Source organism: Anopheles funestus, chromosome 2RL (genome assembly GCF_943734845.2).
Source record: "Anopheles funestus chromosome 2RL, idAnoFuneDA-416_04, whole genome shotgun sequence".
NCBI classification, from domain to species: Eukaryota; Metazoa; Arthropoda; class Insecta; order Diptera; family Culicidae; genus Anopheles; species Anopheles funestus.
The window spans coordinates 6,517,105-6,534,459 of record NC_064598.1 but is presented as its reverse complement, the minus strand read 5'-3'; the positions used below and the strand labels follow the sequence as shown (position 1 = coordinate 6,534,459).

The 17,355-nt window shown below is 44.1% G+C and overlaps 1 protein-coding gene across 7 annotated transcripts in view; it reads left to right on the top strand.

Moving 5' to 3' along the window:
* The window catches only part of LOC125766393 (interference hedgehog-like), a 77,499-nt gene that overhangs the window by 47,329 nt on the left and 12,815 nt on the right, over window positions 1-17,355 (top strand). For all 7 annotated transcript variants that reach the window (XM_049432294.1, XM_049432293.1, XM_049432290.1 and 4 more), the window contains one exon: window positions 8,354-8,535. The gene's annotated coding sequence lies outside the window, so the exon portion shown is untranslated. The remainder of the gene's footprint in view (window positions 1-8,353; window positions 8,536-17,355) is intronic.

The window sequence follows — 17,355 nt, the reverse complement described above, 5'->3', positions numbered from 1 at the left end:
GGAGACGCAGAATAGGTAAAAATTTCGGTAGCTACCGAAAGCAGGAAAGGCTCATAAATATCCAAACCGATCCGTTGTTCCTGTACCGTGTACAGTGCTGCCGGTAACAAACATCACCGTTTAGCTTCACCATCGAGCTCAGGGTGATGGGACGCTTAACACAGGGGGAGTCTCTACTTAGACACGAGGATACAACCGTTGATGGGAAAAGTTCACCTTACGGAGGAGTGTACGGGAGGATTAAAATAAGACCCATCGAACGGAACGGAACGGGTGGTGGGTTTAAAATAAATAATGAACTACTTAAGCAGCTCATACGCTTACGATCGGACATGATCTGTGGAGCACCTACGGCAGATGGCGCCCCATCCAATCAAAGGCTTGTCTAAATGTCGCGTGTGACATCGATGCGTTTCGCGATCGGAATGGGTCATAACTGTCAATTCCCCATCAATACCGTCCGTGTGCCTGTCTGCTGTCTGCTATTAGCTGATGCCGATTTCCTTCTTTGTTCACTGTTGCGTACCGGTCAACCGATGGGAAGATTTATGACGGCAAACATAAAGCCGTTCCCGTTTTGAAGCTCTAAGCTGCTTGTAAAATTCGACGTCGTTATACGAATATCTCCTCCGTCGCGTGGAATGAAAGAAGCCTACGACTATCGATTACAAAACCTAACCACTTCGCTTCATCTTTTTTTTCCGGATTCTCCGGCGTCGTCTGTTCCAAGCACAAAAGCACTCTTGGAATATCTAGAAAGACCCGCTTTCTCGCCGGGAACTCCAAACAGAACCAATGCTAGAGGGCATTGTTTGTCTACCTTCTTGAATATGAGCGGAGGAACCACATAGATTTCGTTTCTGCATCGTTTGGTAGGCAGAGAGGATCAAAAGAGTGATATTCCCTGGAGAACCGTCTTCCATCTTCCACCCGGATCCAGCTTCGGCGGGTAAAACACCGTGCGTTCGCTTCCGGCCAATGTCGAGTGTGTGGTTTTCCGCCGGCGACACAAAATTGCGATAAAAACCCGGTCCCCGGTTTTGAGGTACCTCCGGGCGGGAAGACAGCGACAACAATAATCATAATCATCGTAAATGCATTTTCAATTGCAGTCTAAGCAGTGTCGTGTATGAGTTGCTCCCCAACGGGTCCGGGCATCTCCACACACACGCTTCGGTATGTTTAACCGCTACTGTCAATGGTACTGTTGGGATGTTTTGAGAGTTGCCAGCCGTCGGCAGAGAGGAAGAGTTAGGAATTGTTTCCGTGGAACAACAGAACATCTGCATCTTTATGCTGTGGCCCGTTCGTGGGACGTTCCTCCGAGAGGGTCGCTAGAGTTGGGCGCAGTTCGGAATTGTGCGATTTTTGCCCGTGCGCTTGTTTGTTATGCTTGATGCACTCGCCCCGCTTTGCATACATTGCAGTTCTAGCGAGGTGGGACGATGTTTTCTTTGGGTGCACCGGTGCGTCACAAAGCGCACACGATATTGGACTTCATTTGGCCCCTTCCACCCGGCGGACGGTTTGGGAGGGTTTTTTGATGTTCGTTTTATAATGGCCAGCGAGCTTAAAGGGTTTTAGGGACTACCACCACGCTGCGACGTTAGTTTGGATGTTTTGAACCATTTCTGACACTTTCTGTGGAAATGTTTGTTTAGTCTAGACGCGTGGTTGGCACTTAGTGTCAGGTCCGTTTAGTCTCTTTTTGGAAAGGCTCTTTTTTATGCCTTTCCCTGCACAACTTCGCCATAGAGATTTACGAACCTGCGAAAAGTTGTTTGCAGTTCAATGATTATTTATCACCTTGTGGATTGATTTCTTTTGATGACAAATTTTACGCCTCGGCACGCGTTGTGGCTTAATAGAAATGTGATTTATCGTCACATAGGTTGCGCAAAAACTCCTCTTCCAGCACAAGATTCTCGCTTCTTTCTTCATCCCCTCGTACGAAAAGGGTAATAATTCACATGCGAAACGAGCCCGAAATTGTTCCCATATTCCGATGGCGAAGGTTTTTTTTTCTCTTCTTTTCTTTTTTACGATCGTCCGATTCGATGATGGTTCAGCATTTTACGACCCTTCCCCGGTTCGGATGGTTTCCGCGCGCGACTTATCGGGTACGATCGTGCGCCGTACGGCGGATTCGCTTCAATACCGGAATCGTTTATTTTAATACCGTGCAAATGTCGATCCCATTTCGGGATTAGATACGAGTGGTGGTTTGCCGCCATCATCATGGTGGCTTGATTTGCGAAACACTGTTTTACGACCGAACGGGGCAGCACCAAATCAGCATAATTTCAAATCCGATCAGGACCGATTCTGACTCACTGGAGAGCGTGTCAAACGAAGCCGCCGGACAATGTTAGGTTTACGTGAAGCGAGGAGAAGATTTTCCGCCGCCGATGCCACATGATGGTTTTCGGTATAATTTAATTGATAATACCTCCCCCACGGATAAAGGCACCAGCGTCCGATGAAGGAAGTCCTTAGAGATGCAATCAAATTGGAAAGGCTTGTGGAGCGCAACAGTTGCGCTGGACAGTGCGATAGACAGTGCTCGATGCTCGAAGTATTAACGTTTTATTGGCGAAACAGACTGATTGGAGTGGCAATAAAAAGAAAAGCAGCTTCCTTTTTAATTGCTACCCGTAGGCCACTACATGGCGATGCTGCTATGCCTGCCAGTAAACGAAATCCCCAATCCGTGCAATAAATCTCTGGAAGGTAAAAGTCAACGCGTTAGAGACGTCACGGCGACCAACAGTAGAGTAATTGCAATGCGCTCCACACTGGGAACGGATGTCAAGATCTGATGGATTGCAGTTCAACTTCTTTTTTTGTTGTTGTGTATACACCTCGTCAAACAGACGCCCCCAACGATGTGCTGATAGTGTAAGGTTTACAGACAAACATTACACTGGTCCGCCAATATGATCCGGATGATTTCTGGCAGTGGGTGTGGACTGTTAAAAGCGAACTTCGATTTAGAACCGGGTAAGTTGAGTGTCCCGAGATACCGAGTCTCGGCTGCACGAGGTTTGCAAAATTAATTAACAATAGCTCGCCAGCAACCATCTTGTTCGGTGGGTTGTGGCCCGCAGGGCAGAGGTGATTTCGTCCGGAAGGCGTGCTTGGTTGGTAACTAATGTGTGGAGACCGCCCGTTAGGGCTGTAAATTATGACGCTAAATTTACGACGCCACTGAGTGAACTGTGGACTCCGGTACAGTACGTAACTAATGACATGCTCATCTGCGGCCGAGCGTGTCCGACTACTGACGTAAGCGATTCGTTCGCACAAACGATTAGTTCTGACGGAAGAAAGCAGTCCTGACTGCAAGATACTTTTCACCTGCGGTTAGACCTTGGACTACAACTCATACATGACGTTAAGATTATTTCTCAAACTTGTGAATTGTGTTACAGGGACGTAAGATGTTTTATTCTTACAAAATATTTAACCCTTAAACAGATAACTCCTCAATATATTGTAGTGTCCATGGTTCAACATACGAAAATAAGTTCATATTCACTAGACAACACCCGTTCAACCGTTACGCTTGCATCGACTATCGCCTACGCTCAGGTTTTAGTTTTGTCCACCGGTCGGTAACTGTCGGGGACCGTTTTCAAAATTAACGTTTCAATACAAACTGACACATCACGGCAGCACTCGTCGGGAGACATTGGGTTTGCGTCTGCCACTAGGGGACAGACCTATCGGGGAGAGGGTCCCTGTTTCATCTTTCCCAACGGTTTGAAGCTGCTGCTTATGAACTAATTATAGTTACCCCAAAACGCATCGTCCGAAAGTGGACGATACTGATTCTGACATATCTAGATTTTTACCCACTCCTCTAACTTCTCCGTCCATCCACTCTCCTGCTCACGGCACTCGGTCTAGCCGAATAGTTATCCCGTTGGGTGTGGTGGCCCGTAGTTCATGTGGGTGCCATTTGGTGTGTGTCTTTCCAGCAGTTTAGGCAATAAACTTCTGCTCGTAACGAAGCACTTGCAAAGTGGTCGTTTGCGTACACTTAGGCGGGTGGTATGCAAGTTTTTGAAACTGTGTGAAAGTAGTTCAAACCGCCTTCGACGGCTCCTGTTGAGTTGACCTATTTGGTGAAGTAGCTCGTAAGCGTAAGATGCTTAAAATTAGAAACACTAGACCACTGTTTAACTTAAGTGTTTAAAGTTTTTGTAATGCAATTAAAACACATATCTTTGGATTTCTCATAATATCTTTGAATATCTTCGATTTTTTGGGAATGGGATTAAAATCAAAATAATCAATTTTTCTATACCTCAAGGTGTCTACAATTACCACTCAAGTTGAATTCCAAAGAGTCCTTGATAATAAACCTCTCATTTCTTTGGTCATGATCCAACTGTCAAACAGGCGTCGATGTTAAAGTAGTTATTAATACACCTTCATGAGTATATGACACTGCCAAAAAGGAATCAGCAAGGGTAACACTGTATTTTAGTGTCTGTGATGGAAGTCCTCCCGCTCCGTTGGTCAATTACTTCCTGCAAGTGAACTGTCAAACATTCGTCTCAGAATGACTTTGGCCTCTATTGGTTGGTGATTGGCCAGCAGGGTGGACTGGGTTAGGGAGGCAAAAAGTAGTATGTACTAGAATTTATTTTCCTTTTCACTCACTGTCGCGATCAATGTTGACGCCGCTGTGTGTGGTGACTAATTTAAAAATAGTGCTTCTCAATAGGTCGGTCAAGTGAGCCGGCGTGTGAAAGTGCGAGTTGCAGTTTTCGTAATCGGACAGACCTTGAATGTTGCAGTGCCAGCGAAAGGTTGATCTCTTACCGGCCCACGGTGCAGTAGCGTGTTTAAAGCTACAAACAGTGAGTTATTTAATAGAGCGATTTTCTAGCATCATAACAACATGTCATCGCGTTATGCTCGTTAGTATAATCGGGGGAAGGTCTTCTTTTCGCTCGCGCCTCACTCACACAAACTACCAGCCTTGGCATGTTTCGTTTGCTTTTGGCTAGTGAATGACTCATAAAATATACTTCCTTTTCCACACTTCCGAAAAAGCATCCCCAGCACACAGTACATCTTCGGAAATTAATGAGACAATAATTTGGCAACGAACGACAACTGCTACCCTGTTATGACTGGCCAAATGTGGGGAGCACGCCAACAATAACGCAAATGTATGTTTTTTTCTCTCTCTTTTTTTTTGGCGTACAAATTTCATTCAGAAGGAAAGAACGAGCAATATGAAAGATGAGATGATAATTTTCCACTTCTATATTACTTGTCAGATAAATAAAAAAAAGTTATTTATCCAAATTAAACTTCCGAAATGCATCCCCTTGACGAAGTGGCGAGTTGCATCAAGTGCAAAGTGGTGTAATTGGTTGGGGAACAAAAAAAAAGGAAATTCGTAAACAGTCCCGTTCAGCGGAAGCGGGTCGTCACGTTACCCGACTGCGGTTGTGTGTCCGAGTACCGATTCCGTAGAACGATCGGACGCGTAGACGATAAAAATAAATATTTTGCACAACTCACCCCAAAAATTGTCATCGCTTTCTCCCGCCACCTTGCCGCCACCACCATCCCATTTTGTGAGTAACTGTTTTGTTTATTGTTTCTTGTTTCTTTAAGTAAGTGAGTAAGTGTGGTTCCACCGCGAGCAAAACCTTTTCCCGTTGGTTTGTTGTGACGGTTTTGACCGGTGAAGTGGTGCTGACTAAAACAGTGTAGGGAAATTGTTTTTTTTAATTTTTTTTCTGACACTGGCGAGACAGGTTGCAATTTCAACGATTGCATCAGTATTGCATTTCGTGGAAAGTGCAATGGATCCTTCCCATGCTTCAAATACGCTGATCGAGGGGCAATCGCGTGTGCGGTTTCAATGAATTTTTGATTAAAGACGTTTGGAATATTTTTTCTTCCCTTATTTCTGCTAAGGTTAGGGGTTGGGTTTTTTTTGGATCTTTATGAAATATTTTTTTACCAAATTGTAATCGATACATCGTCCGTGTCTCGATTACATCGGAAGTTGTGTAATGTAACAATGCACCAATCATATTGTGTAAGGGCAAGAAAATGCAAAGGTGAAAGAGTTGTAAACTGATCATATATGATTTTTTTTTTGGTTAGGAAACTTACTTGTTTTAAAATTTACTTTTTATTATTTTAATTTAAAAATTCTTCATGCCTTTTTTGCAAATAATTCTTGCAAAAACTAGAGAAGCCATTTATTTCACCTTGGCTTGTGGACCGTAGGGTGGGTTTAATGCACCGAACCGAATTCATAGTGCAGCTGGCAGCAAAATTTTATGCTTATTTTCACAACCACTCACCACTCAACGCCACTTGGCCGGAGTCGTGGGATGCTGCTGAACCCTTTCCCCCATCAGGTGCACCGTGTGTTCCCACTCACGGTGTGGATTCGCTTCTCGCACTCTCTGGATTTATAGCGTGGGGTTAATATGTGCCCGAGACCAATATCTGAAAGCGTGCATAAGAAGTCTTTCGTAACCGTTTATCTTCGAGGCCGAGAAACAATCACCTCCCCCCGGGCCACAGCGCATTTGCCAGCGCGCTTCGAAACGGGTCGATCTGTCAGTGCTGTCAACTGTCCGAATCGAATTCATATCGAAGTGGACAGATTTCATCGTACGGTAGAAAGCTTCTTTTTTTTGCCCTGTTAGTGCACCAAAAAGGGCAATAAATTTCAAACAATCCCTATCCAATCCAATCCACATAAATTGCCCGCAGGTGTTGTGTGTGAGAGTACCCGCGCGTACGCGAGATGATTTTGTTTTATTATAAAACATTCTCCTTCAGTCTGTCAGACCAGAAGTGGCCACCTATGCTTATGACAAGTTCAAGTGGGAATAGCCATTTCGCCAACCATTTGTACACTTCATCATCCGTACATCAGCCGAGGACAGCATTTGCAGGGCGTGCACCGGGTTGACATGCATAAATGCATCGTTGTTTTTTTTTGTGTGCAGGAAATTAATCCGTCTGCCCGAAAGTGTCCGAAAAGATTTCATTCTCGCTGGATGGAGGAACGCCTGGGGTTTGGTTGGAAGAAAGGGCGGATGGAATTTTAATCGATTCCCGGCCGTCGACTTCAAGAATGCACAAATTAAATGCATATCATGGATGCCGGGCGGAAAGCGCAACGGTTCCAAAAGAACACCTGAGAAGAGGATGGATATGAAAAAAAGAAGGAAATCTGGTAGATAGACAGCATCACCTTTCACAGTGCTCATTGCACTCGGCAAATGGAGAACAGATTTAGATTGCAAAAGTATTTCCACCCTTAACGCTCTCAATTCGCAATTAACCAAGCACACACCCCGAAGTGGGCTGGATGAGAGCCACTTCTTCGTTCTTTCCGGTGGTTGCCTCGCTGGCTGGCTGGCTGGCAGTGGAGCATGTCTTACGCCATTTTTGTCACTTTCCACGTACGTGATGTTGTGATATTTCCATTTCATATGAATTCTGTATTTGCATTCTGAGGCTTCGTCCGGTCGGGACGCAACGGGGAAAACGGCAAGAATCGAGTCGAGTTCAAATTCACGAGACCCTTAGTCTTAATTGCTTTCGAAAGGTGCAATCGGGCTGAAGAACGGAACGAGCTTATGCATTTTTAATCACCATTCTTTTGTTGGATTGCGGCTAGTTGTGGGGCGGGGAAGGAGGGTTGGAGTGTTGGGGATTGTTTTTTATGTTAGCGTGGTAGAAGAGTTTATATGCAATATGAAAAGCTTACATCCACGCCTACGATCAAAATGATTGGGTTTTATGTGTGTTTTCGTTTGATTTATTTTATTATAGAGGTTTTTTCCAGATGATATCACAAAAACACCACCAGTTATGGTAATCGAACCAGATGACATAACCGGTAGTATCTTGACATGTTTATACTCGTTAGTTACGTACTCTCTTAATGTCAGTATATGGGGTTTCTGATATGATGTGCCGGTATTGTGATATTAGCGCTTCTCATAATAAAAACCAACTAGATCGTTCCTACCATATGGAAATCCTTTTCATGGATGCCAGTTTGGATGATTTTTGAGCTACGACTTTCATTGTATAGGACCGATCGTCGAGAGTAACAGAACATTTCCTTCATAATATTTTGTAGAAAGTCTTCTTTTGATCGATTTCTGTTTGTTTTCACCGTATTAAAGCTTATATTACTCTTTGGTGGCCCTATCATTGCTATTATTAGTATGATCTTGAATCTGTTGCTCAAGTGAAGTTTTTCCTTGCACCCATTAAATGATACGGGGAGAATATCATGCACTACACTAAACAGTTACTAATGGGCAACTATTTTATGGTTGTTTTCTTCCAGATGATTGGCTCTTAATGAACTACGAGAGGACGAGACAAACATTAACAGCGTGGCATCGATAACTTCACCGGCATTACAGCGCACTGCCCAGAGCAAAAGCCATTTCTTTTCCACTGGATAGACACCAGCCACATTTTGTCGAAGTGAGCTCCGGACTATACGAAAAAAAAGCGAAAAACAAGGTAAGTAAGTGCGGGACAATATTTATTGCCAACTGCATCCCATCCTCTCTATTTCCTCTCGGTGTTCCGTCCTATATAACAAATTCATCGCACTGATAATCCCATAAAACAAATCCATCCAGTGTCTGCGTACTCTTTCAACTTGGATTAGGGTCTTTCGAGGGGTTGGAAAAGGGGGTTGGAATTTGGTTGAAAGAATGTGTGTGTGTGCGACCCACGGAATCCTTTCTCCTACGCTACATGGATCGGATGGTTTATTTTTCTGTAGCTCTTTTGCACTTTCTGAAATCACAAGATTGGTTTCTTCATATCGATGAGAAAATGATTTTTTTTAAAGTTTTCAATTCGTATGTAGCTTACCTGAGGTAAAAAGGAATTACAAACACTTATTTGCACGGGTGGGGGGGGGGGGGGGGGGGGGAGCTGGTGTGTAAAACTAAAAGAAGGAAGAAAATAATAAAATCAACCAACCCCAAAGCGAGGCGCTTTTAACGACAAAGCGAAGAAAAGTAAACATAAAATAATAATAAAAAATTATCCCCATTTTGCGTGGAATGCATGTTTCGCGCCGACCACCCGTTCGGTGGGATGCGGGCAGCTTCTTTTTATTCTTTTATTTTTTTACACACAGACGTGTGCGTGCGTGTGAGTTTCTGTGTGCAAAAAAAAGTAGCAAAAATAAGATTGGAATGTGGTACGGGAGTTGGGAATGGTGCTGAAGCCTCGGTCCGTTCGTTGGTTCGGTTGCCTTTTAATGGTGTTTTTTAGTACGCGCGCGCCCAGCCAATGAATTCACGATCGCTCGCGCGCACACACCAATCGATCGCGCTTGCATCCCTGTCTGTTTCCCATCCATTCGTTGTACCCATGGTTGGTTGTGCCTCCTGTTTTGTCGTTCAAACGTTACGGATGCTGTACCACAGTGGTGACCTCACCCCGGGGGCACTAAGGACACGTTTAGTGGTGGCTCATGTGGCATTGAAACCGAGCAGAAAAATCTCTCGATATGTTTCAGTTTTTCTTCGGTTCTCATTGTACGAAAGGTAGAAAACGTTACGACGGTCGCGTCGTATTGGCGTCCTTGTACAGTTCTAGCTAGCCCGCTAAAGATCACTTGCCCGCCGATCCGGACGCGGCGATAAGCTGCGTTTGTCTTGATGGAGGGCATGAAACACCGGCTTTCGGTTAAGGAACTGGAGGTGAATGCATGCGCAAGATCATGGACGATGCGCCAAGCGGGATGTGTGTTCGATTGCGTTCGATCGATGCACGAGTGCATGCGTAAATTGATTACGGTGTATTATTTATTTAGTGGTACGGCCACTAAAGGGTGCCCTTGTACGCCGGGTGGAGTAGTACGTACACAAGGGGGGAACAAAGCAGCAGTGATCGAAGATTGTTGATGATGGAATTTCCTAGAATGAACAACAAACTGCAACAATTAGCATCACAAGCAAACAGACGAGCTACTGATCGGTAATAAAAACTATCAATTACATGATCAGGTCAAAAGCAATGTAGCTAACTGCTTGTAAGTTCGATTTTAAATGAAATTGGGAATACATTTTAAAATACTTTAGCGATGTGAAACATCACAATTTGTAAGCTTTAATATACAATAAAATAACAAATTGTACAGATGAAATGATTTCATTTAAAAATTCCAAAAAATCAGGCTTTTTGTCATAACAATTGCATACTTTTAGGCGAATAAACGATAAAAACGAATTTTATTTAAAATCCTTAAAATTATCAACTAATAACTAATATTTTCTTATGCCATTTTTCTCTTCACTTTTCATCGGGTAACTTAGTCAGAGACGGAACTAGCTCAAAAAAAGTCTAGTATAGCTACATCTCTTTTGTTTTTGTGTGTATAATAATTCCGTTTGAATGTAACGATGATTGAAGCAAAGCTTGCATAACATGCCTTTTGATTGCCACACAACATCCGGTCATCCGGTCATCAGTGGCAAATAGTTTTTTTTTCAACGCCCTGTACGAAAACCATCTCAGCCGTGCACACCATAACTACGCGCCAGTCAAGTGCCGTGAAGTGTTGACAAGGTTCGCCCGTTGATTGCGATCCGTTTAAGGCGCTGCAGAGTTACCACCTGTCCTCGCCTAACCGCGCGGGAATGCAACACCATGGAAAGTGTCAAGCCCTTAATAGACCGGCTTATAAGGTACGGTATGAAATTTGCACATTTGCACACGCGTCAGTTCGGGTCGTCAAATAGTTTGCGACCCGCTTGGCGGACTGCAATTGTGACACACTCGCAGACGAGAGAGCTGTCAATCAGCTGACGACCAAAGTTGATGAAGTGTTCGACGCGTTCCGCATTGTTGAGCGTTGGAAAACGGCGTCGATTTGGAGAGTCAATAACTATCGGTGAGTTTAGAAACAAATTCACTTATATCAGATGGCAAGTTCGTTTAGATTTTGTTAAAGAAACAGATGTGTGTGTGATGTATTGCAAGAACGAAAAAAATCATTCTTCGTTTCGACCGCGAATTAATTTGCACTAAAGGATGGCGGGGAAAAAAACTCCACCTTTACGTTGGGTGAAACTGTCACGAACGCGCTGGCACCAGACGTTCGACATTATCAACCCACCAAGATCTGAAAGCTATTCATCTTACGCGGAACCGTACCAGGGGAGGTGTATCTGCAAGCCATCCCAAGGACTGTTGTCGCGAACGGATAAATCACGCTCGAAAAGAAAGAGAGAGGGAGAGAGACAGAAGAAGAGACGTCCCAAGAAGGTGTTCACCGTATGCAGGTTGCAACCGTGTAGCATCGTGCAGCACCGTCTGCGAGGGGATATCCGGGATGATTAAAACATTTTTGCATCGAGCTCGTTCTATCGGTGCTGCTGGTGGTAGTCATTGTCAAGATTTTGTGCAAACATTGCCCAACTCGACCAGAGCTGGTTGGGGATTTTTTTCTGTACCATGTCTGCTTGTGTTCGCGTTCTTACGTCCCCATGCAATGTAGACCAAGATTTCGGTGACCAAGATTTCCTGGACAACTTCTGGCCGGCTCGCCGTGGGTTTTCTTAACCGTGGAATGTGCACGGCTTTCTCGTACGGGCAGAACTTGGTGGGATTATTCGTTTTCTTACGATTATTCTCCAAACCGGTTGTGAGACTTTCGAACGTTTCGAGGATCAGGGCAGGTCGGATTGATCTCACCGCGGGTGCTACTCGCTGATCTGCATTCGATCTTAGTCCTTCTCCGTGGCAGTAGGAGCTTTGGTGTACACTATCGCAATGCTAACCTTGGACGAGCCTGGGACACTTACCGATGACGATTGACATTCTTTTGAGGTTCGTTTTTGCTTGCAAATTGTAACCGTACGGAGCTGCTGATGGTTGGTGGCACTGGTGAAGTTGCAAACTAAAGCTTATGCCATTTATATTACCCTTTCACGTGCCATTTCCGAATGTGATTTTACCCCTTGATTCGTAAATTCTTAGATAACTTTTTATGCGTTTTAAACTGAGCTTTATCTAATTCTTTTTCGGTATAAATCTTCAACTTCGATTTGGGGAGCTATTGCAAAGTGTTGTGCAAAGCTCTTCAACAAAGGATGCTTGTTATGGAAATCGGATCTTATGGTTTAAAAGTTTCGAAAAAAACATTCGCACCGAGATATCGCAAAAGGAAAGTATTATCCGATGGTAAGATGCAGCAGTTAAGCAGGCATTTGGACATTAATCGGTGTGGAGTGGATTAAGAACGGACGAATGTACGGGCGGTATCGAGCGCAAGAACGGGAAGCAAATTTGGAATTAATCTCGACAATAATTCTTCCTTCGTTCACTGATCGCGAGTCCAGATCGGATGCAGCTGACAGCTGAAGGAAGGGTATAAGGTTCGTTTTTGCCCTCTTGGCGATGGTTTGGTGATTGTCAATTTATTTTGATTTATCATGAAATTAAGAACAAACTCGTTGGAATGGTAAAAGTTCACTATAAAGTGGTGGTCTTGTTGCTGAAAAAGGATGTATTTTGTTCATGCAACGAATATTGGTAGAGCACGCATGATACCAACAGCCGGATAAATCCTGCTCGTTAACTTTTCCCCCGGTCTCGGTCGTTGGGACATGGCCGGAGGGATACGTTTGAAGCTATCAAAATGAAATATATCTTGAAGAAATTAAAAAGAAGCAGGAGAAAAAAAGGAATTTGACATGCACAACCGTGGGAATTTGTCATCGGAGCAGTTTATCGGGTACATTGAGGACATTCATCAGTACTCCACCGGGAATGATGCGAATGAACGTCCACGGGGGAGATGAGAAGAATCACAGCAAACTGCTCCAGCCACTAAACGATAATTCATTTCCGTCCGAACTGGAATGTTAATTTGCACGCGCGGTTTTCTACGAACTTTGAAAAGAAAGTTCCAGTTCGCGGGACCGAACCCTGCCGGGTTGGGGAACCGGGAAAAAGTTTTTCGGTACGAAACGAATGCCTGCGGAGGTCTCCCGGAGGGCCACATCACTTGTGCCAATGAAATTGGATAAGAAGTGGCCCTTAAGGAACGGACCTCGAGTGTGTCTTCTGGCCCCCAGTCCGTACTTTGTAATGAAGATGGATGTGAAAATTGGTGCATGATATACGAACGCATCCACCTTCGTGGGTCGTGGGTTTGTAAGGCCGGGTGTAGGTTAGGGTGAGTGTTAAGAAATTTAGACCTTGCGCTTTGCACCTTGCACACGGTGGTGGTTTGTTGCTGTGGGATAAATTTTCCCAACATTCCCGGATACTTTACTGGGTTGTAGAAATTCAATCTTTACTTCTTGAAGAGTAAAGTGAGACGGCGTTTCCACCCAGTGGAACATCCTTCCTTGTCATTAACTAAAGCCCTTCACCTCGTTTAGACAAGTGTTTAAAAAGGGCTGCACAAGAAGACGCAGAGCGAGAGCAAGAGACGGCAAAAAATGAAGTTAAACCGGAAAGCAAAACAGCACTCCAGGTTAACAGCGCCGGTGTGTAGATGAAGCTGGTGCTGGTGTCGGGAAAACTGTAACTGACCCCATTGCCGCTGATGGGTTGCAGTGGGAAGCATGAGAAGGCATAAATCTGGTGCAGGCGCGCTCTCGGACGTAATCGGTCGCTGTAACGCCTCGTGCGCTTGTCATGAAGGTGGATTCCTGCGTGTGTGTGTGTGTGTGTGCATGTGGGAGGAAGCAGAGAGGAAAAGGCATCCAATGTTGGTCGGCATCGGTGTTGCTGTGCCTATCGGGTGCCCATTTTCCACATTTCGACGCCATGAATCAGCGAACTTTTGCCACCGAGATTAGGCGCGCACTGGAACCCGGGGTGGGTTTCGATTGGTGAACCGATTCAATCGGGTTTGGCAGACTGAGTTGCATCGAATGCGAATTCCATTATCTTTTTTTGTTGTTGTTGCAAAAAGTGCACGCTCTATGCCAAGCTACTCGCCAGTTGCCAGAAGGAATGTGCTTTACGACCCAACTGATGCTGCTGCTACCGGTGTGGTGAGATTAAACCTTACCTTTCTCCATCCCAGTTGAGTCCCGCAACGTTGAGTCATGGACAAAATTGTGTACAGGCAAACAGAAATAAAAACTCGCCCTCAACCATCGAAATGTGGTTGCGAGTTAGTGCTCCCGAAAGCCTTAAAGTGAGCAGCAAAAATTTAACAACATAAAGAACCACCGTAACTCCTACTATAGACTAGCAAACGGTACCATGCGGTTGGTTGCGATTCGCCACCGAAATAGCATTGAAAAATCCAAATAGGTACATAGAGCTGGAAGTAGTTTTACAGGGATGATGCGAAAAAGGTATAAGCAAATAAAAATTAACCCACTCGCCAAAAAGAAATAAGAGGAAGTAGGTGAACATGTCGCATTGCGCTTGCCGTGTTAGTGCACCCGAGTGGCGCATAGGCACTTTCCAATGTTTTGGGCTATGCTTTATTTACCTTGGGTTTGTTTTTATTTAACAATTCCATCTAATTCCGTATGCATTGCATGGATGAGATATTTCTGATAGATGATTGTCAGGAATGGAAGGAAAGCTATCCTATTTTCTGAAAATAAATAATTTGTTTTACTTAAACTTATAATGGGTTGGACATCTTTGAAAAAATAATCAATAAAACATGTCTGCCAAATTATGCCACATTTTATATTATATCATAAAAATAATAATATTATTATTTACAACAAAACTGCAAACAACAAATTTAAATTTAAGTTGAAATGTTTAAAAAATTCTTACTTTATCGGATACTATGGAGTTCGCTAAATTGTGCATGCGATTCGATAACATTCGATATCAACTGACGCGTTTTTCATATTCGTTATAGGTATTTTGTAAAGTGAGCTTACCCCACCCTATCAATTTCAACAACAAAAGTCACTCTTAAAACGAGCAGTTTAAAAAATGATTTTTCTTCTCCCTTGCCATAAACACACCGAATAAAATGAACCCACAAAAGGGGAATAATTATTGTGTAGTTCTCTATCAATTTTCCACCGATTTCTTATCATTGTTTTGTGCTTTATCAACTGGTAACTTCCGTAAAAAAACACAAGTTTTACGTGAGGAAATTCCGATGAAAAATTTCAACAAATTATCCCACTTCGTATCCCGATTCGTAACCACGAAAGATCGATCGTTCGGGACGAGCGTCCTCAAGTGACTTTGTTAATTTGATTTTCGTTCTTGTTGCTTTATTATTCTCTGTCATTTATTGCACTTCACCCGCTCCCCAGGGGATGGTCCCGTTTCGCTGTCCTTCTCCCCTGTCAGTTCGACAATATAATACATCCCGACAAGTTGTTCCGTTTTGTGCACGACGCCAACAACAAGACGTAGCGGTTATGGTGGTGGCGGTTGATGTGCCGATGAATCGCGGCCATAAAACATTTGCCCCCGACCTGCTCGAGATTCATGTTCTAGCGAAGGGTGGCACCAACGAAATTTTGACTGAATCCGAGCAAAACAAAAAAAGATACGAGGAAACAGAGAAAAAAAAAGTATAATCCTCACACAAACAACTGGCCGCAAGAGCGCCAGATCATTCTCGAGACCGTAGCGCAACAGCACAGCATTCCGCAGCAACAGGTTGTGCTGTTTCTCGCGTTCGCTCAACGAATTCATCGGTTCCAAAAAGAAAAAAAAACAAATTCCCTGATGGCGCAGGGATGGGAAAGGAGAAGTTGCGTCCAATCGATTTGCATAAATAAATATTGTAATTTAAATTTTATCAATTTATTATTCGTCCTCATCTTACCCCTGACGCGCTTCATGCGGCCGCCAGCTTTCGGAACCCTGCCCAAAAAAACGGCAAGGAGTGGAGGCAATTTTCGATTCTTTTCGCTTTTTGTCCACGGAACAGGCGCGGACTAGGCATCACCATCTAATATAACATTTTTTCTTGATTTCCTCTGATTCTGACCGCACTCTCCCCCTCCCCCCTTCCTTAAACATCCGGCCATCCGGTCGTGGTGCCATCCCGGTCGAGTTGTCATTTTGGGTTGTTTTTCACTTCGGAAAGCTCTTCGGACGTCTTAAACTGCGTTCGCGGGAGACTAATGTGTGTGTTTGTGCCACCACCTTGCCGTGCCTATTTTTAGCGGGATTCCACCCTCTGTCATCTCACCTCACCCTCCCACCCCGGAGTTCACCAAGCGAGGGTTAACCATTATCGATTCCGTGGAGTGGAAAAAAAGCCACCTGAAACACGATTAGTCACACAAAAGTCCGATAGGCAGGCGGTTTGAGCTTCTTCTCACGGATCGGTTGTCGCCCGGCTGAGTCACGGTTACGGATCTTATGATTCTGCTGGTATGTGTGTGTAGTTTTTGCTCCGTTCCTTCTGCAGATCATTTGATGATCGCTGCACCTAAATTAGGCTTCTTTTGCGTGTGCCACGAGCTGAAAAAGGGAGAATGTTATCGCTTGTTTGCTTGGGCTTCTATCGGTTTTGCGGTTTTTGAAATTTGAGTTGAAGTATGTATGAAGCTTGATTATTTTTTTTTGGTTTGTTGCTGTCTTTCCGTTTCACTTTACCAATCCAAGTTTCATCATCATGTTTCGTTTTGGGGAGCTTTCATGCAGTTTTTTTTTTCGGTTGGTCCTTCGTCTTGCCGTTCTTTGGTTACACTTGACGGATTCTCTAACTAGGCTTTCCACTCAGCCCAGAGTCTTGCACGTTTTGGGCTCGTTTAGCGATGCTGACGATAACTCTACTCATTTATTATCATGTTTTTTTGCCAGTCGCTGGGATGGATTTTTTGTTTTTGCTGTGTTTGGTTCGATGTTGACGCCGATCGTTTATTTAGTTTGTGAGAATATTTTGTATAAGCAAAAACAAAACCAAAAAAAAGGTGATCAGCATACGAACGATCAAGTGATCATTACTTTGGATACATTTTTTTGTTGTCTTCAGATTAATATTGAGGAACTCGTTCTAGCAGCTTGAGGTGGTAAGGATAAGATTTCTTTCTCCGCGTAATCGAGATACCAGTCGCTCGATATATATGTATCTAACGGCTAACGTTCACCAAAGGCCCATTCCCTAGCCAGGCTCCACCCTCGCTCGCTGGCAGGTGTTCATGTACGAATGCGAAGCGATAATAAGCGATCGCCGGCTGGGGCTGGCGTGGAGTTCTGTAGTTCGCGGCCACATCCAGCAAAACGAAACAGACCAAAATCAATTAACATTCCGTGAGAATGCCAATGAATTGCTGCTAATGATGGCCGATGCTTTCGTGGCCGGTGCTGGTGGAAGCTCGGAGGGAGAGTTTATGTTTTTATGATTATTTCTACCACCTT